The sequence below is a fragment of the Acanthopagrus latus genome, chromosome 2 (genome assembly GCF_904848185.1).
Source record: "Acanthopagrus latus isolate v.2019 chromosome 2, fAcaLat1.1, whole genome shotgun sequence".
In the NCBI taxonomy this organism is placed as follows: Eukaryota; Metazoa; Chordata; class Actinopteri; order Spariformes; family Sparidae; genus Acanthopagrus; species Acanthopagrus latus.
The window spans coordinates 1886174-1907510 of record NC_051040.1 but is presented as its reverse complement, the minus strand read 5'-3'; the positions used below and the strand labels follow the sequence as shown (position 1 = coordinate 1907510).

Genomic DNA, 21337 nt, shown 5'->3' with positions numbered 1-21337 from the left:
TGCCTCGCCGTCTTCTGGAGAGGTGCCGTGGAGATGTGAGGGGGGTTAACGAGCTGCAGCAGCGCAGTGAGACAGGCTGCTGTGACAGGATGATAATTGTAATGAGTCACAGTTGTGGCCTCTCGTCATATTATGCAGCTTTGTAAAAAGATTTATTTACCCCTTGGTTATTGCTGGAGGCTCTATTTTTTTTATTTATTTATGTATTTATTTATTTTTCGCCTGCAGTTACACACAGGAAGTGTGAACATCAGGCAGGATTAGGACACAGTAACAGTCAAACCTGCATTTCAGATGTAATTTGTAACATTTCTGCATTATTATACCTAAAAATAACTGGTTCTGTTATATATTTCTGCTGACATACTAAGATCTTCACTGGATCACAGTAACTCTGCTGACATTCGCTGTCTACAAACTGTGACCTCTGACCTGTGAGCTCCTCTCTAACATCATCATTATGTACTGTACTCAGTTCAGATAAGACTCCAGCAGAAACCTTTAGGACGCATCCTGCACCTCAGCTCCTCCGTGGCGGGGCTGAGGTGTGTTTTACAACCACCTGAAGGCAGATTTGAAATATTAAGCTGCTCCTGTGTGGTTTTCTCACAAGGTTTTTCCTGTCAAGCCGTTATTTTCCTGCGATGAGGGCTGACAGGAAACTTCTTCTTGTGGGTCGCTGAAGGATTCGCGTGTCATCGATCAGATTAAACCACACGTCAGTACACACCCGCGCTGTGGTGGCGTTCTTTAAACCGACACTGTGTGGATGTACATATTGATACGACGCGTGTATTGAATACATATTGTGTGTATGCATGTGTACTCGTCAGCCTGCCTGTCTGCCGGCTCAGATGCTAATACATTCATGCCTCAGCACTTCTCCTGTTTACTTCTTTACTTATACTTGAAACTATACACCGTCATCAGCACAAAAACTTCCCCGCTGCATGCCATTAGCCCATATACCAACTTTTAAAAGGAAAACCACACTATAATAGACTATTAGCCTTCCCTTGAATCCATAACCTCCCTCCAGCACTCCCCTTTTTACTCGGCTTCAAAGTGCGCTTGAACTTTTCAGAGCCCTCTCTGCCTGCGCTCTGCCGTCGTCTTTAAAAGGGCCCCGGCATTAACGAAGATACACAGAGGAGGATCGGATCTAACAGAATAATACCAGTAAACGCTTGTTTGGATGAAGTGAGGTCTGCAGATGATTGGATCAGACAAGCATGACCGCCGCTTCCTCTGTAACGGTGCACAGGCTCGGCTGTGGTCAGCTCAGCTCTGTTCACACACACGCGATAATATCCAGCGTGTGAACCGATTTCATAGTCGGTTTGTTGTTTATTGTGTTGAGCTGTAATATAGGTGTCATCAACTGCTGCTGTGTCGTTTGGCGAGCAGCACAAAACAGCAAATATATTCAGTTTACGGTGATGTAACGGAGGGAACAGATGGAGAGGCCGAATCATGCAGAGAGATGTAAATGTTGCACAGAACAGGAAGCGAAGAAGAAGAAGAACTTTATCAAACTCCACAGGAGAATAATGGGACTCTATCAAAATGCCTGCTAGCACTCTGTATTTAAAATGTTTTCGACTGACACCCTCTATGAAATTCAGAAAGCAAAGCTCAGTCGACCTTCACGTAATTAAATTCAAGAGAAAAATCCAAATTGCAGGAGTTCCATTTTTATCTAGAAATCAAAAATCAGCGTCCTCACTGAAGTCGTGCTTCGTATCACAATCGCTTTTTTTGCATACTGTTCGGCTGCAGTTCTGACCTCGTGCCCTCGTGTGGAAGTCTCTGTTTTATTCCTGAGTCTGATTCAAATGAATCCACTATTTTACCAACTTGCTCACCACAGGGAGGAGAACCTGAACTGATGTCCTCTTGAGAAGGATGTGAAACTGGATCAGAACATATTGATGAAGCATATATAGAAGTGTTGTGTGATCCGCTCCTCATCCAACTGTCTCCAAGTCTTTACAGTACTTTGGTTCATATTATGTGTTTGTGTACAAGGCTCAGTGTGGAGGTAATCGTTTTTGGGATATGTGAAGTGATATTTATTTACTACCGGTGAAGAGTTACGCTGTAATAGCTGGTGCCGCTCTAACTGTAGCTCTGTTTGTGTGACAGCTCAATTATAAGATTATAAAGTCCCTCTGAGGACGGTCGTTAGCACATTAACTGCCGCTCGTGTTTACCTTCAGAATTGATTGAGCTCAAAGGGAAACGAGGGACTTCCTATCACGGGTCACTGGGAACTCCTCCGAATGAGGTCAGCGTCCTCGAGCAGGGAACCGATCAGACATCAGCCACTTTCAGATAGAAAGGTGGCACATCTGCAGCAAGGTAAAGGCTGCAGATGTGCCCATCCCCCATACTGGTGGATCAAAACAGACGCCCAGTTTATCACCTTCTGTCTAAACTCACGGACCTAGCCACAAAAAGGACGGGCAGATTGGCGGCGTGCTGTCCAATATAAAAACAGCTACTGAGTCACCACACAGAGAGCGACGAACACGTGCTGTTTACTTTGTGTAGTCATTTTATCCTCGACACACAGGACCTGGAAATACTGCACCTGACCTTTACCTAACACATTTCTAAATCCAAAAACGGCTCCTTCCCGATATAAGGCGTGTGTGTCATCACCTTGGAGGATTTTCTGTTATTATGAAAGCACGTGACCGTACAGATGTGAGCGATGCGTCCTGACATCAAAGTGAGCTTCTGGCTTTTTTAACACTCAGGTACTCAGATTGAATCGGGAGGCTGAGAAGACTTTTTTTTTTTAATAATCTACACTGCCTGATGAGATTTATTCCACAATGAGTTCTGGAAGGAAAAGAGAAAAAAAAAGGGTGGAAGGGGAATGACGAGTGGAGAGAGGAGGAGAAAAGGGTGATGAGAGGAGGGAAAGTGGGACAGAATCTGAGAGAAGAGGATCTCTGTGTTGGAAGCTGATTGATCAATCTATTTTTGAATTGCTCTCTCTCAGCATCTTTGCTCTCCGTGTCCTCGAATCACACTCCATCTCTCCCCCTCTCTCTCCCTCCGCCCGTCTTTATAAGTCATCTATCAGATTCAGAGACATGTAGATGGAACCGAACTCGTCCCCGTAATTTATTCCGCTGTTTTTGCCGCCATTCGTTCCCTCTCCTCCGTGATGACATCCATTTGTCAGCTGCCTCTGCGTCTTTAAAATGAATCCATTTGCCTTTCAGAGTCGCTGCGTTTCGGCGTTTCCCTTCATCGCAAAGAGATGCAGTTTGGCGACAAAACTGCTAAAAGATGGAATGAGAATTGGTGTCGTGATGACTCAGTGGGTTCAACTATATTCTCGCAACATCAGATCTGACTCATGATATCCTCTGCATGTCATCTCCCTCTTGTGCTCTTCCTCTCCTCTAACTGCTGTCATGAAAATGAAATGTTGTGCAGACGTGCAGCTTACCACTCACTTCGATTGTTTCTCAGATTATTTTATTTCTAAAGGCCGGATGTGACTTCCTCCTCTGTGCCATGGAGCTCGACTGTTATAGTTTATTTTGACTGCAGCGTCTGGTCAATAACTCAACAGCTGGGTCAAAAGATAATACAGATGTCTTCTATAATCAGTGGTAACAGCCTCTAAAATGTAAGGATTTACATAAAGATAATTTCTTGACTGTTGGTTTGAAGTAACTTTAAGACGTCACTAAGACGAAACTGCTGCTGAAAATAATCTCCAACAAATGCGACAGCCACGGACAGAAAGTCAAAAAGTACTGAGACTAGCAAACCCAGAGCACTCAAAACTCAACTTTTTTTACAAACTGTAACTATAATAATATTCAACAGAAGAAAAATTGTCTCCTGGACTTTTCTGTCTTTTAAGGTTTTCTCTTTTGCTTCAATTATTAATGAATCTCATTCTGCTGGAGGGCGAGTTTACAGAGGAGTCTCCGACAGAGACGAGTCATGTGGCGTTTCCTGAAGTCAGTTACTAAAGTGCAAAAAGAAAAGAAAAAAAACAGTGGAAAAATATAACAAAAGTGTCTGTTTTGTTCTCTTTTTCAGGTGTCAGGAAGGACTGATCTGGCAACCAGATGACAGAAAGGTGAGTGACAGTTTCTTCAGGATCACAGGAGGCAGAATTCTGGTGGTGTTGGAGTGTTCTGGTTCTGTATCAGAGGCTGAAGTCCAGTCAGAAGTTTCTTACAGTTCAGATAAACAACTGAAGGCTTCAGTTACACACACACACACACACACACACACTCACCAGAACACCAGCGGTTCTGTCCACAGCCACACACATACAGTAGCCGCCCACCATCCTCTAATGGAGCCACCTCTTATCTCGGCTCGCTGACCACCGACGGCCCAATATCTGCCTGAATAATGGACGTCCATACACTATCAGATCAGAGTGGACATTATCTGGCTGTGGGTCTGCAGTAATGACAGAGCGTCCTCTATCTGATCACAGTGGATCCACCATGTTGTGTTATCTGTTAGTTAAACTGCAGTCATTCATCCACCGTCTGCTGCCGGATTCAAACGGGCCGCAGATAAGACGGGACTTCCTCCGCGAACGCCTGCCGCTGGTTAAACACTGAGTTTTAATAGAGGTCTTGTTTAATACATCGGGTTGGACCCAGTCACTACAATAAATCTCCAGCTAATGTCAAACTCAGCAAATCAGACCATCATTCATGATCCGATCCAGATCAGGATTTCCCTTCTTTGACTGACGGCAGTGTAAACGTAAAAGGAAATGATTCGGCACAACTGTCTCTGAGCAGATCGCTGCTCAGAGAAAATGGAAATACTCGTGATCTCTGCGGCGTCTCCTGATCTTTGTGGAGTTTTTATTGAGTCCAATTAGCTGTAAGTCCAGTTCAGAACCTGCTGGTCCTGTGACTGCTGGGATTTAAATCATCTGTTGAAACAGTGAAGCTAGCAGCCCATCAGTGTATCAGCTGATGGACTCAGTCGGTCACATCTACAGTAATTCATACCTGCCTACACATCTGTGTCCATATGGCACCACTGCTATGACGATGATGAATGTGATTATTATTAACGAGCTTCACTGATGCTGCTCTCAGAAGAACATGAAGGTCTGAAAGTCGTGATTCAGAGGCCTTTAAGTTCAAACTTCCTCGTTGTTGGTCGTCTGGAGATTTACGACCGTGTTCGAAATGCTGCTTGTGTTCTCAGACAACTCTAACCCTGCACTTACTCCAAACAGCCCGTCATAAAACACAACTACTTTCCCTTTAATGGCTGCGGGAAGTGATGGATCATCTCTTTATGGAGACACTTCTCTTTCTCACAGCTCACCTTCTCGTCCGCTCTCTGCAGCGCTGATAAAAACACAACGGTCCTGCACAGACTCCACATGTGTTCCTCTGCCCTGCTGTTCACTTGACATGTGCATGTTTAAGCATGCACAGTCCACTTAAAACAGTAGGTGGATTGTATGTGTAGGTGTGGGTTCATGTATATTTATATGTGCTTTAACACTCAAAATATGCTTTATGTATGCTAATGCATCCGTACGCTGAACAAGTGTGTCCTATTACGAGCAGAAGTAACGTCTACATGAGAGCGCGGCTCTGCAGGAACACTGTGCATGATACGATATTAATGAATATTAAAGTGTGTGAGACCTGCTGGTCGACCACAGAGGCCGAGCCTGCTGCTCTGTTTCATTAACAGGCCTGAGCAGCAGATGCCAGAGCAATGGATGATTTCAAGAATGCATTTCCTGTTTTGGTGTGAGCTCTGACGGACCTTGAGGTCAGATTCACTTTTGTTAAACCTGCAGTTTGTGTAACGGGACAACAGAACCACGTTTTTTCTGTATCTTTTAGTGTTTGAACGTCGAGGAGTCTCCATTTTAAACGCTGCACTGTGTTCTGTTCGGTGTTTTATCAAACCACCAGAACACAAAATGCAGCGTTGCTCTCACACACAGCTCACAGTTAACGATCACTGTCGTCCATACTGGGAGAACAGGCCAACAATAATCGAGAACGTGAGCAGAAACATGCAGAAAGATGATGTAGCTCTTTGAATATTAGTGTTAAAGATGCAGCAGCGAAGATGGAGGAACAATTAATGCGCTGTTAGATTGCTCATTGGGCCCAGAGGGAGGGAGTCAAACAGCAAACAGATGGATTATATGATGCTTCATTGCACCAATATGGAAGCCTCACATTTGACTGTGCCGGTGCCTCAGAGAAGTTTTTATTTATTCATGCAGCCTTTTGTGGCCGCACAGCTACACTGAGCTGCACAGGCGGACAGGAATCAGGGATCAGGCCTGATTAGATCTTATGACAGGAAGGTTTCTTTTAAAAAGAGGAAAATAACTGTGTCAGGGGAGCGACTGCGGACATTCATGCAGTGTGTGAGGAATATAAATAAAAGGACATAAGTGGGAAATAAATTCTTACAAGTGAGGCGACACAGATGGCATCAGACAGCCGTTATATAAGCAGACTGTCGGTGTGTGTCGCTAAGTGATTTCCTGCATCGAGATAATAATAGAAAAAAATATCAAACAGGTTATTTTTAAAGTGTCTGTGCAGCACTTCTCCGCTCGGTACCAATATGCACTTTGGAGCCGGCGACTGCAGTTTCCCTCCGAGCTGTCGTGGACAATTAGAAAGATGACTCGAGATGTGTTTGTTTTCCAGGTTACTGATCAAATGAATTGATATTGGAAAACATGCTGCTTTGGCGACACATCACGTCGAATCGTAACAGCCTCGATCGAGGCACAAATGAATCTCTGGTTTTCTTTAGAAAAGGATGGATTAACTTACAGTTTTCAGCAAACACAATGCTGAGTGCTGCTGAGTTTCTCCCCCAGACTTGATTCATGAGGTTGTGGAGTTTTCTACATTTCATTTCGCCCTGTGGACTCCCTGCATTTCACTTCTATATTAATCTAATTAACAGCGTGTGTTGTTGTTCGTTTGTGGTTGTTCGTCTTATTCTTTCAGATGTTAGCAGATCTGTCTCCCCTGACACATCCCCCCCCAGAAAGTTCATCACATCAGCAGACCGGTTTTTCCTCCTGAAGTGCTTTTTTCCCTTGTTTTTAAAAACTTAAAAGGAGACTTCATCCTTCAGCAGCCTCTCGTCTTTGATTGAGTTCCAGTAAGACAGTCCCTGTACTTCTTTTTTTCTTGAATGGATTCCAGATTTATTTTAAGTCCTTCAAGTTTGTTGTGCAGTCTTTGAAGTGTGTTCAAACCGAGCCGATCCTCTGAGCGCCGCTCGCCACACAAACCTGTCCTCAGACACACCAGTCGCAGCAGACGGTGTGTGTTCAACGAGGGGAGGAAGAGACTTTTTCTGAAGCTTTACTGAAGTCTGACATTTGAAAGTGCAGACCCGTCGGTGAGGTCTGCTGCTCACTCTTCAACAGCAACGCATTTTCTTACAGATTGTAAGAAAATGAGGTAACGTAGTTGCAGTGATCGTCGGCATAGAACACAATTAAGTTTCGGTTGTTTGCGAGCCTTTGTGCACTGTTTCTTCTCCTTTTAGCTCCAATTTAATTTCCAGAAACTGTTAAACATCTGGCTCGTCAGCTGCCAGATGTTCAGCTCGTCTCTTTCCGTGTCCGTCGGTGGTTTGCTGCTCGGCGGGTCGGGTCAGATCTTCGGAGCGTCTTAACTGGAAGCGGTCTTTTCACATTAACTTCTGCCGCAGAGGTTTATTTGTCTTCTGCATCCTGCTGCTCAGGAGGAGGCGGACAGTTTGACCGCTGTTGGCTCTCTTTCATCTACTTTGTCAGCCAAAGATACAAACTGTCTGGGACGGTTCAGACGTCTTAGTGAAGAGATTAACGAAACGCTCAGACTGTGTCACGGTTCGGTCTTCAGGTCTTTATCGCTGTCTCCGTCCACCTTTTGTTCTCCGAGGCAGTCTGCCAGCCCGCAGAGTCGGTGATGACAGCGTCTTCAGCTGGACTCTGACACCAATTATCCTGTCGAGCTTCCCCCAAACTGGCAACGCACACAAACGGCCGTCTGCTGCTCTGTCACACCACCTCTGGCTTCTCTCTCACTTCCTGTCAGCCTCGTTATGAATCTCTCTTCCTTCCTCTGTCCTGCTCCTTCTGTCTCTATCACCTCCATGCTGTCCTTCAGTCTGTAGGAAAAAGAAAAAAAAGTGTAAATGTCAACAGAACACTCACAACACCACACGAGGCTTCAGAGGGAGGACCACAAGACAAGATTTAAAAAATCTGCAGGAATAATTTGCTCCATAAAGGGATGTACAGTGTGTCTTCTGTGGTACCAGTGGCTCCAGTCTCCAACACTGTTTCTGAGCTGGACTGGTCAGAACTTCTGGCTCAGTAAGACTTCAGGGTTCTCAACAGATAATAACATCAGGCTGAAATCAGCCGGTGGGGGTTTAATTTATGTTGGGACCACCAGAACTTCTCCCAGTGCTCCCAGTGCTCCCAGTGCTCCCAGTGCTCCCGGTGCTCCCAGTGCTCCCGGTGGTCCCGGTGCTCCCGGTGCTCCCGGTGCTCCCAGTGCTCCCAGTGCTCCCAGTGGTCCCAGTGCTCCCGGTGCTCCCAGTAGTCCCGGTGCTCCCGGTGCTCCCGGTGCTCCCAGTGCTCCCAGTGGTCCCAGTGGTCCCAGCGGTCGTCCACGCCTGCTCAACACTGTCTTGCTTTTGAATTTGACACATGTTCCTCGATGTGATGTTAACAACTGATCGTACACACTTTATCTATTCGAGCAGAACATTATAAGACCTGGCCACAGTATTAATTTTTTTGTTTTGCTTGTGTGGTTTTATTTTTTATTTGTTTATAATAATAATATTAATATACTTTTAAACATTTCAATTCCAGCGTCTGAATATTAACAATTAAAAGTGCATTGCTGTTTAATAGGTTTCATTATTGCTCCATTATAATTAGATGCTTTAAAATTAATATTGTTTATCGCAGTTATTTCTGGCACGACATTTTCTCATCCTTTTTAAAAAAAGAGTTGTTATTGTAATCGTTTTCTGACAGCTTGTTTTTTAATTAATTAGCAGCACTATGGATGTCAACAGTGTTCATGTTTGTGGTATGACATCTCCGGTGCATGAATTTTTTAATTGCCCCTCCGGTGACAAACAAAGACCTTCTGAATTAAAAAGCGAAGTTGAGTTGAAATGCAGCGCTGCGTTTCAACACACAGTACGAAGAAATAATCACTGCTCCGGTGTGAGAGTGTAAACGAGCTCAGCGGAGGAAGTGGAAGTGACTCACGCTCGCTAATTAAAGCTGATTTGAGCCTTTTTTCTTTAATCCCATTAAGGTGACGGCGACGTTACATTTATCCTTTTAACGCGCCTCTCGTGGGTCTGATCGACCTGATTATTCTCTTGTAGACATGAAACCACACCATTACCACCAACACTCCACTGAACATCAGCACCGTCGCCTGTGTGTGAAGCTTTTGCTCATGATTTCTGAGTTTTTATATTCAACAGTCCCCCTCGTCAGCCCCGACCACAAGACCTGCAGCCCTGCTCATTCAGCTCCTGTGTGATCCTGGAGACCTTCATCATAAAAATGCTTGTATGGATGTATTTCTTACAGACTGTGTAGAGTGAGAAAAGTTAACCAGCAGCTTTTTATAACCGATCAACCGCCTGTCTCCCCCAGAATAATGTCTTACATGCATGGTTGCTAGTGGCGCCCTGTTGTGATGATAAGCTCTCCCGTGATTGGCTAGAACACATCGCCTTGATGTGTCCTTGTGATTGGACGCTAGCTGTGAGCGCGACTCTTCATGTGGACAGTTTTCAAACACAGAACTCGACTTCGCTTCGATTCTCTGAAAAGTTTTTCTTTTGTTTGTTTTGTTTTTGCAGACGCCTTGACTCTTATTTTGAAGAATATATATAATTTGCACATTTCAGTTTGAGTTTGGTTTTGGCTCACGTCGTATGTCAGCACTGATTCATGCTCAGGTCGTCACTTGATTTAATTCATTAGTGTTTTGTTGGTTTGTCAGATGGAACTCAGGCTGGCACCCTGAAAAACTAAATAAGCATAAAATAATGACTTCTCAGCATCTGACATCCACTGATTGGTCACATTGTTCCGTTCACTTGGCTGTAGTAAGTGTCAAAGATATTTTAAGTCAGTAGTGTCCTGATGAATATATCAGTACGTCCTCTCTTCCTTTATGTACTGTTTTATTTATTTTTTTACAAAACTGAAGAGACGTTCTCAATCAAAGAAAAGGTCTGAAGTTCTTCTCTTTTTCTTTAATTCTCTGTTTTTTAATCAAGTGCTCCGGCTTGTTCTAATATTAAACTGTTCATTTTAAATTCGGTAGTGCTGTTAAAATAGATTTCACATTGTTTTTTCCTCTTATGTCTCTCCTGATAATAACAGGATTCACAGGACAGAGAACTCACAGCCGTGTAGTAAACATGTCTGCTAATGGACCGTCTCGGAGAAACTGCGCACACAAAACCGATAATTGAACTCTGTGTGGAATTAGATTAAAATGTGCTCGCTCTGGTTCAAAGTTATTTCTGCGATTCATGGAAAAAAAAAGAAAATCACATTAAAATGGCAGTTACACTCAATCTATTAGTGATTATAGTAATTGTAACCATCAGTCTGTGTTATTAGAGGTGAGCTTTCTGCCTTCAGTGAGCACCCATTATCCATTTCAGCTCCCTCTGTGCCCACCCATTGCTTTCAATTACACACACACACGCACACACACACAAACACAGAGTTAAACAGGAATACACACCTGATGTTGTCTCGTGTGCACATTTTTTTGTGGATAAACACACAAAAACTGCTGGCTTTGGTATCCAGATAAAGTCTAACACACACACACACACGCACACACACATTCTTGGACACAAACACTCACACACATTCTTGCACACACACACACACACACACACACACACACACACACACACACACACACACACACACACACAGATAGCGTCCATGCCTCCTGAAGCTGCGGTGCGTTTCTGTAGCTGCACCCGCCCTTGTTAGCGTAGCATCAGGTACGTGGAGGATCCCTGCTTCAGCCTTAATTGCATTCCTCTGGGCTCGACTCGCCTCCCCTGGAGAGTCAACAGTCTTCTTTGTGCCTTTGATCTTAACGAGCCTTATTAACTACCATGGCAACCGCAGGGGCTTCTGGGACGGCAGTGCTGTTGGGCCGCTTATTATTGGACAGAAATAAAGGGGCCGTTCTGGCACGTACTGCTGCTGCAGGGAGGTTTCGGATTAGCAGGGATTGTGAATCACAATGGGAACTGTGCTGTTTCAAAATATTATCTCTGAGCTAATTGTAATAAGTCCAGTTGTTTTTTATTCCTGCAGAAACAATGAGTTCAGCGTGGTGGGAATATTTGGCAGCAGCTATCTGAATGTGGCTGTTTATTATTAACTCGTGCTGTGCAGGCGGTTTGTAAAATCATCTGAGTCGAGCTGCTGAGATCCAACGTTCAGTCGTCAGCGTCCGATTCATCCTGACATCCTGTCAAACAGCGTAACAGACGCGCCTGAGCGCCGCGTCACCGTCACGTTTGATTTAATAAATCTTAACCCAGCTATTTTCTGCTCACAGCTTCACTTACAGATGTTTAATACAAAAGCTTCAGAAACATCAGAATCTGATATTTGATTGGCTTTGAAAACTTTAGATCGGCGTTGTTCAGTGAGAAGTAAAGACGGCAGATTAATGGAAAATGAAACTAATTAGTCACAACCAGTGGACGATACAGAAATCCCTCATTCGCTGCAGATCAGAATATTTCAGGATCGTGTCCGACATCACGTCTGCTGCTCGTCCACTCTTAAAAAAACAAAGATTTCCACTGTGGAGTTTGGTTGGGCAGGGAGCTGCTCAGTAATGAATTAATAATAAATGTAATTTTCAGCAGCATATTAATTGCATTGGAATGCTTTGATAGGATTCCCGACTGGATTCCTGACAGTCTGTCAGGTTTCAGAGAGACACGAGGCGACTGTCAAGCAGAGACGGAGGCTGCTGATGAGTGGCAGCGCCGACGCTTTGTAGAAAACACGCCTGCACAGGAAACATCCGCGCCGAGTTCATCTCACGTGTCACTATTAGTTCTGTAAGTGCTGTGCAGCTGGACGTTCAGGTGTCAGGCTTCTTTTTATTTTATCTATTCGATGTGTGATAAATGTGTCTGTTGAATTGTGTTCAGTTCTCATCGGAATTCAAACAAATTTGATTTTTGCGAGCGAGTGTGGTCACCCAGGAAGCAGTGTTGCCACAGTTACCTTGAAAAAGTAATCTGATTACTGATTATTTGTATACTGCAGTGTATTGTTATCATGTAGTCATTTCTGAGGTTGTTAAAACTACGTAAGCCAGCGGTCGGAAAACTTGATTTACTCTGTGTCATGGTGCGTTAGATCATGGATTCAATTTACAGCGGAATATCCCTTTAACTGTGCTGCGACTCCAAATGTTTCTTCAGATTTGACGCCAGCACATCACTCTCTGAGATGCAAGAGGAAAGCAAAAATATATGTTCTTACAAAGGAAAATGACAAAAATAATAGTAACACACAGTGACTTGATTAAGTAACTTTAATCTGATTACTGGTTTGGAAATATTAACGCGTTAGATTACACGTTACTGTAAAAAGTGGTCAGATTAGCATCACTAGCATCACTGCGGGTACGCTAGGACTGGGCGACAGAATCAGATATCACAATAAACCTTGACCAGATGCTTTGATATTGATATTAATATACATGACATCAGTCTGGTGAGGTCGAGGTCTTTTTACTGTGACGCAGCCTTTAACACCAGGAAGCGACGGCTCCCCTGATGTATCACCACATCGCCACATCCAATATCTAAGACTATGTGCAGAATATAGTCTCATGTCAGGATAACAATATGTTATCTGGATACACCGCTGAGCCATTTAATCAGCCGGTGAACCAGTCGTCCAGTGAAGCAGCCGGTCGCTCAGTGAATCAGATGTTCTGCTGGAGGTTGAGATTGGAGCTGCTGGTGGTAATTGTGGTCTCTCTGCCTGCTGATAGCTGCTCTCATCATTTCTATCTCTGAGCCCATTTACACAGCCGTGTTTCACATTTAGCTCTGATAGGCTGTAATACTGTGTGACACCACACACACACACACACACACTCAGAGAGGCAGAGAGAGACGATATCACACACTCGAAAAACTTTGATTTCACTCGCTCAGACTTTTTCCCTCACCTTTTCTTTTTGTCAGACACGCGCTGCATGTTATGGAGGCAGTAACGTCGTCTTCCTCACGTCGCTTCACTCACACGGGTTCAATATCATCTCTCTGTATGTTACAGTAGGAAGTAATTAGCGCTCATTAAGCAGAGACTCAGATGTTCGGGGATTAAAAGGTGCAGCGCATCAGAGCGGAGGAGCAGCAAATTGTTGTTGTTAAGAGGAGGTGGAGAGCAGGAGGAGGCCAGGGAGACAAAATCAGCCGAGTCTGAGCTCAAAAATCAGAACTGTGAACGTTTTAAGATGAAACGGTTAAAACCAAAAGTGATTCCAGGTCAAACGTTTTGTCCAACAGCCCAGAAAATGATGATTTGGTCAATTACAGTTCAGGTTTTATCAAAGAGTTAGTTGGAGCGATGGAAGGTTCTGTCTGTCTGTACCGGCGCTGATATCAAACCAAAAGGATGGAACGTTAAAAACCTGAGCTGGAACTGACTGTGGACGACATCAGAAGATACAGATAACAGAATCTTTACATCGACATCGACAAGGAAACTGTCTTCACGTCGTGGCTGATGGTCCCCTCGATGAGGACAGTCTCTGCACAGAAGTGTCGTTGTTGGAGTATCTACATTTCCTCACATGTGAAGCAGGTTCTACATTCTCATTAAAATGCTGTTGAGATGGCGTTTAACCTAGACGCCTGAAACTGAACTAAAATTGAGCTAAAGTGGAGTTAAGTAGCTCCGGTTTGAAGCCTCTCGTGCATCATTGTCGCTCGTGAAAGATGAATCTCTGGTGATGTTTTCAAAAAACCACGAGGGCTTTTTAACAACACGTGCTGCACTTCTGAAGGTAACAGAAGATCCTCCACGTCTCGTCTCCCCACCGGGATCCAGATATATTTAATCTGCTGCATCATCATCATCATCTTCGTTGTCTCTGTCTGTATGTCATGGTAGGAAGGAACATGTGATCACTAAGCAGAGACTCGGGCGTCACTTCTGACTCTCTGAGCAGCTGCAGGCTGTGATGAATGAAGCTGTTCACATGTATTGATCGCTGCAACAAGGCCGACGTTTGTTTTGCTGTCGCTGCAGAAGAAACATGTGCAATTTTATTACGCGTCAGATGTCTGAGGAGGAGGAAGAAGAGGAGAACAGAGGACATGTGAGGAGAAGGGAGGACAGAATTAGAGGAGTTTGGAGAGAAAGCAGCGAGGAGTCGGGTCAGAGCCAGAACCGTGACTGCGTCTTGGCCTACAAAAAGAGAAGGGGGAGTGAATGCAGCCTTTGAAAAGCAGTAATGGGAGCAGGCAAGCCTCTGGACTGCAGACACAGAACCACAGCCAAGTATTGACCCAGCTGACTGCGAGCTGCCAGATGATGCTAGCTAGCTAGCAGCACTGGGTCAAATTTCTACTGGAGCTCCTTCAACAAATCAAGCGAACAAGATTCTGCTCCAGTCTGCAGCCTCGCAGGCTCCATCACTCACGACAACTCCATTAGAGGTCGACTTCACACACAACGCCGGTCTTCTGTTAAGTGTGTGTGTGACTCAACGACTCACAACATCGAATGATTTCTTGCTGGAGTCTGGCACCAAAGAAGAAGCCATTATTATTTTTTGGTTTTTTTTGTTTACTGTGTTAAATTTGACATGTTGAAATCAGTGCAAAGTTTTGATGGGACGACAAGTTTTACCACAACAAACTGACACTTTTTACATTAGAAGATCAAATGATTGGTTGATATTTAATGCCGAATTTACAAGAAGGGCCAAATACTGCAGAATGAGTCAGAGACAGAGTTTCACAGAGTTTATAAAGTGTCTCCAACTCAACAACTCACTAAACTGACACATTTGTTAAGGGAGTCTGGGGACTTTCTCCACGGGGACAAAGAAGTCGCCTATATTGTTCCTGTTTAGTGTCTTTGTAACATGTGACATGTTTAGATCAATAACATGTTTCTTCTTTTTCAGATTGAGTTGAGTATAGATTGAGATTTTATTGATGAGTTGAAACCGACAGTGTCAGACAGGTAAAAATTGGTTCATCAGAAGTTTCCAAATCAAATCTTCCTGTCAATCGATTCATCGACTAGCTGAGTCAGCACCTGAATTATTGATGCGTCTCGGTGACGGACTGACGCCTTCAGACCAACCAGAGCTCCCAGAGTGCATTTCTGCTCCTGACCCTGACCCTGACCTCTGACCTCCCTGTGTGTGGACGGGCAGGGAGAGACGAGCCTCCCTACGAGGATCAATAGAGTGTCGCATCTCATCAGATGTGTGTGTGGCTCAGAGCAGCATCCTGTCAGATCCACTGTGTGTCCAGCTGCTGTCCATCACATCTGACACTGTTAATAGGCTTTAAACACTAAACGACACATCTGGCATCATCAGGCTGACATGTGACAACAACACGCTGACACACACACACACACACACACACACACACACACACACAGACACACACACCTCAGCACAGTGCAGCTGGCACACACACTTCAGCTGTATTAGTCTAATTAATTAGCAGGTTCAGCTCCTGTATGATCTCTGTCTCAGTGTCCGGGTCGGTTCGTTACGTCCGTCTGTGATCAACCTGCGGCTGCATGTTCAGCTTCCAACACGCAGGATGAAAACATTTATCATGAACGCATCTGGACTCCTACAGAACCAGTTCTGTTCTGATTAAATAACCGAGCCGCAGCAGAGAGAGAGAAAAGAGCAGCGAGTGTTCTCACCGAACAAAAGGTTGTTTAAAACTTCCCTTTTTTTAGGATTCAAAGTCATGTCAGCTGCTGTAGGTTCAACAGGTGAGAGGTTCTGCACACACACACAAACACATTAACAGTAGTGGGTCATCGATGTTCTGGTGCCGGTTAGCTGAGTGAAGGTGGGTCGCACCTCCTCACACCTGGAGGAAAGTAAAGTGGCTCAAAGACACAGAAAGAAACAGAAACTGTGTCTTTGATTTTAATATTTCATGAGATGTGTTGATACTGTTGGATTTTAAATTATTTAACATCATCAATTATGAATTTCTAGCCAAAACATACAGAACACATCAGGAACCTGCACAACAAAGCGATTACAAACTGATCTTCAAATCAATATTTGTGCTTTTAGCTTCTTAATATCATCAAATATGTGATCTGGGGGCTGATGCCTGCTGGATAAATGCTGTATAGAACTACTTCTACCTCTTCTACTGACCCGGACCTCTGGCAGATTGTCTCTAATATATAAATGTGTCCTCTAGCATATAAACTCAACATGCCATCACTGAATTTTCTTATCCTTAAAGACCGCACAATAACCTTGTAAATAAGTGTAAAAGGCAAAAATAGCTCGGTGTAGAGCAGCGAACAGTAAATTATGTGTAAACCAAAAGATTATTTTCAGCGTATCTATATAAGCAGCTCGTCCCAGCAGTACGAGAGGTACTTAGTACCTTTAAGTCACTTCGACTTTGCTCATTCCATGTAATCAGTTACTGCTCGGCCCACGCTGATTTAAAAAGATGATGATGTTTCATAAAAGCAGCGCTGATGAATTGGACCTGGCTGTGCTGATAAGCAGGGCAGTGGCCGGCTGATGAGCCTCTTGTCTCGTATAATGAGTTTTATTGACACGGGTTGGCTCAGAGTGATTAGCGCGCTAATAGACAAACAACTGCTCGCTCTCATATTCAAACGGCAATAACAACCGCGGCAGCTTCAGCCGGAGGCATCGGGGAGGATGGAGAAGAGACGGAGTCAGCGCTCAGCGAAGCTTCCGCGTCCTCCAGGAACTCCTCCACAGGTTTTCTTCTTCTGTGCTTACACTGGCAGTAAATGTCGGTCTGCAGCCTCCTGACAACGCAGATAGTTTGCAACTGTTTGCTTCAAGTGTGATTTTATCAAGCAGCTGGAAAAATGTGAACGTTATCTCTACATTTTGGCTGGTAGACAAACAAAAAAAAGTGAACTTCACACTCGGTGTTAATGTTTTTTCTCGAAACACGTCCCGTCATTCTGCCTGAAGGAGAAACTGTCTCAGGAATCTGATGGAAGAACAGATGTTCACAACCAGCTGTTGGTATTTGTATTTCAACAACCTTTTCAAAAAATCGGACTATATGTTGCATTCAAGACATTGAGAGCCGCGCTGATGGTAAAAGCTCAGTCAGTTCAGTCTGCAATGCATTCTGGTCCGTTGAGCCTTTTTGCCTTGTCTCTTTTATTTACTGAGATGTTTCCATTTGTTTCATTCGTCTTTGTGACTAAACAACAGTCTCAATAATTAAACCAGACACGAGTTTTCACTTCGGGCTCGGTGGCTGCAGCGTCCCTGCAGCTCGGGCGCTCAGGTGACACCCTGACACATCACAGTGAGGTGACCTGTCACCTGTCTTCCACTCGCTGTATCACACACATTGATTTTGGCCACTGACATTTAGAGTCACGCAGCAGCAGCAGCCAACACAGCAGGTCCCGTCTCTGCTATCTCGCTCCGAGCTAATTGGCTGAATAAGTCCTGGTCTCGCGGCGACAGCCAATGACGTGTGAAGGGGAGACGACTGCTGACTGAGGGCGATGCGTCAGACTGACAGATGGAGGACACGCACACAAACACACACACGTATATAACGTCAACTCTTTACTGTACTTCAAAGTGTCCACACACACGCAGACTCAGGTAATTAACCCGATGTAAACACACACACACACACACACACACACACACACACGTGCAGGCAGTGTGAAGAGCAGCGCTGTGACCTGCTGCAGCCGTCATGATGTAACACAGAGAGAGAGGCAGACAGACAGATAGACAGATAGAGAGAGAGAGAGAGAGAGAGACAGAGACAGAGACAGACAGACAGATAGAGAGAGAGAGAGAGAGATATGTATAGACAGAATGATAGAGAGAGAGAGAGAGAGAGAGACAGACAGACAGAGACAGACAGACAGAGAGAGAGAAACAGACCGATATAGAGAGAGAGAGAGATAGAGAGAGAGAGATAGACTCATAGAGAGAGACAGATAGAAAGATAGAGAGAGAGAGACAGAGAGACAGAGAGAGACAGATAGAGAGAGAGACAGACAGACAGATAGAGATATATGTATAGACAGACAGATAGAGAGAGAGAGACAGAGAGAGAGAAGAACAGACAGAGAGAGAGAGAGAGAGAGAGAGAGACAGAAAGATAGAGAGACAGAGGCAGACAGACAGAGAGAGAGAGAGAAAGACAGAGAGATAGAGAGACAGGGAGAGACAGAGACAGAGACAGACAGATAGAGAGAGAGAGAGACAGAAAGAGAGAGAGGCAGACAGATACAGACAGACAGAGACAGACAGATAGAGAGAGAGAGAGACAGACAGATAGAGACAGACAGATAAAGAGAGATATATGCATAGACAGACAGATAGAGAGAGAGAGACAGACAGACTGTCTGTGCTTGCCCAGCTGATCTCGGTTGCCACGGTGATCGTGCTGACCCCCCCCCCCCGCTAACGGACTGGGGACAGCTGTTTTCTCAGCCCTTTCAGCCTCACATGCAGGACGTCAAACTGGTGCTATATATTCAAAACCATACATGATAGCACCAAAATTTTTTCACGATCAAGCCAGAAATGCCTTAAAGAACACGCTCACCAAGTTTCGTGGTCCTCGTGTCCGAAATGTGGTAACACGAGCGAGTTGAAAAAGGGTGCAGTTTCGAAAATCCTCTTCGCGATTAACATTGGAGTGAATGGAGGAAGTGAGAGCTACTCTGGTCGGTCAGAGGCAGATAATTCAAAACCCGTAAATCCGACCGAAAAAGCGGACACATTGTGAGAGAGAAGACAAGTGTGGCTAAAACTCTGGAAAATATCACTGTTTTTGAGCATAATTTGTGGCCGGGATCGTCACGGAAAGAGAAAATTTCTGAGTGTTTTTTTGAGGCTCTCTCACTCTGTCAGTTGGTCTCCTGCACTCTGCTGCGCGAACATTCCGCCATACACACTCATTGAAAACCCTGAATTTTCCCCAAATCACTCATCATCGTTAAAGGGTCAGAGTTCAAAAACTATACATCGTAGGAAAAAAGTTCAAATACAACTTAAATAGTCGAGACTTGTGCCTACGTTTTAAAGTTGGAATGGTGTTTCTAGGCGCACGTATGCCAGAGCAGGAGATGTTTGAATAACGTTGCAGATTTGCGACGTTTTTGACCCCGTCCCATTCATTCCTTATGGGAAATTTTTCGCAGTTTTTCGCGTCTTACGACGCGAAAAATTCGAATTTCAAAAATCTGAATGATAGCATACCGAGTCAGATCGAGACAAGAAGCAGATGTTTCTGACGCCGATGAGAGGAACTGCCTCGCCTCGACAGCAACACCTCATTCTCTCTCCTCCAATTGATGTCACAACCTCCGTCTGTGACTGTTTGCTCATTTCTCCTCCGTCTTCTCTCAGAGCTGCAGGCTGAGCTGCTCATACATGACGGCTGTCTGTGTTGTGTCACAGATACCAACAGATGAATATCAGGTCAATATGTGTTTAGTTTGGAAGGTTTTTTGGCTACAGTAGAAATATGTTGGTGCAACTACAGATCCAGTTTTAGATGGAGGCTGGTTGGCTGGTTGGTTGAGGGATGAATTTATCTGACTTCATGGTTCTGGCTGACACGGTGAACTGATCCGATGAAGTCTTCTGTTAATTTCTGCAGTCCTCCGTGTGCTTTAGTGTGCTCTGGTCATGAACGTATGTACGGTGGTCCTGAGGGTCAAAACTCCATTTCAGATTGTTAATGAGAACAGAGAGCTCCTGTTGGACCTCCTCAGTCACAGTAAGAAGACACTTAGGCAGAAATATGATTCTGATCGCCTTTTAAATGAGACAGACCTGAACAGCTTCAGAGTCAGAAGGTGTTTCGACCCGATGACTTTTCTATGCGACATTAATTTTTAAGATCATTTTAACTCGTGCCAGCAGCTAACAGACAGCTAATAGAGTCTGTTTATCATCCTGTCATCTGATGCTACACACACTGCTGGATATTTAAAAACAGGCAGTAGATGATTTAATTGATTTGTAATTAGATTAACGTTGAGTGGCATCAAAATGGTCCTTAATTAAGACTTCAACGGCGAAATAAGTCTTAAAATCTCCCAGTGATTTTCTCTCCCTCTCTGCAAAGACCTGCATGTTTGAACCCGTTATCCTCTCAGACCAGCCCCGGGGTTCTGCGGGCAGTACAGGGTTCTGTGGCGGTGTGGGAGAGGATCATTGTTCGGTCCATTAGCGGCGCCGGGGCTCAGAGTCGATCTCCTCCCCTGCTGCTGCTGCAGCCTCTCCTGGCAGCACCGAGCTGGTCCAGACATCAACAGAACAGAAACTGGGAGCCGTTTGGCAGCCGGCTGAATGTCTGTGCATGAGTCTGTTTTTGGACTACGTGACGGTGTCTGTTTCAGCAAATGTGTCGTGTCAACCGTTCCTCTCAAGAAGTCTTAGAATAGATAGCCGTATTTACAGTGTCATTCTTTATAGTAACCACGATTAATAAACGATACATTTAAAGTCCATTAAACTCTCGGTTGACGATATTAGCTGGACTTCTCTGTGAAGGACTCAGATCAGATTTTCCTGGATGTGACGTTATGCACTGCTAACAGAGAGCAACAGAAGCTAGCACAGGTTCCTCGTTGCCCCTTTAACAAACTCCTTAAACATTTATCAAGCGATTATTTTAGGAAGTTGTTTGTAAATTAGAATAAATTCACAATAACTACCAGTTTCAGTAGCGTTGAAGAATAAAACTGTTCACCAGGCAGGATGTTGGGTTGCGTCCCTCACTGCAGGGCTGTTGGTGCAGCTTTTTGACAATGGGACCTCTCTTTTAAAATCATCTTGGAGCAGGTAGTGGCAGCCGATAAACAGAATAAAAACCCTCCGTGATGTGAATCGTCTCAGGACACGTTTGGTAACTGGGGCGTGCAGGGAGTGACAGAGCGGTGAGTTTCAGCCTGTCCAGCTTCCCTCCCACGCTCGTCCTCTGTGGGGGTTATTCTTCGCGAGCTTGAGTGTCAAAGACGAGCGAACAA

The 21337-nt window shown here is 44.6% G+C and overlaps 1 protein-coding gene across 3 annotated transcripts in view; it reads left to right on the top strand.

Annotated features, from left to right (window-relative positions):
- Positions 1 to 21337, top strand: part of si:cabz01090165.1 (uncharacterized protein LOC100333421 homolog) — a 262485-nt gene that overhangs the window by 50487 nt on the left and 190661 nt on the right. For all 3 annotated transcript variants that reach the window (XM_037118231.1, XM_037118240.1, XM_037118249.1), the window contains one exon: positions 4072 to 4111. The gene's annotated coding sequence lies outside the window, so the exon portion shown is untranslated. Of the gene's footprint in view, positions 1 to 4071; positions 4112 to 21337 lie in introns of those variants that run through there.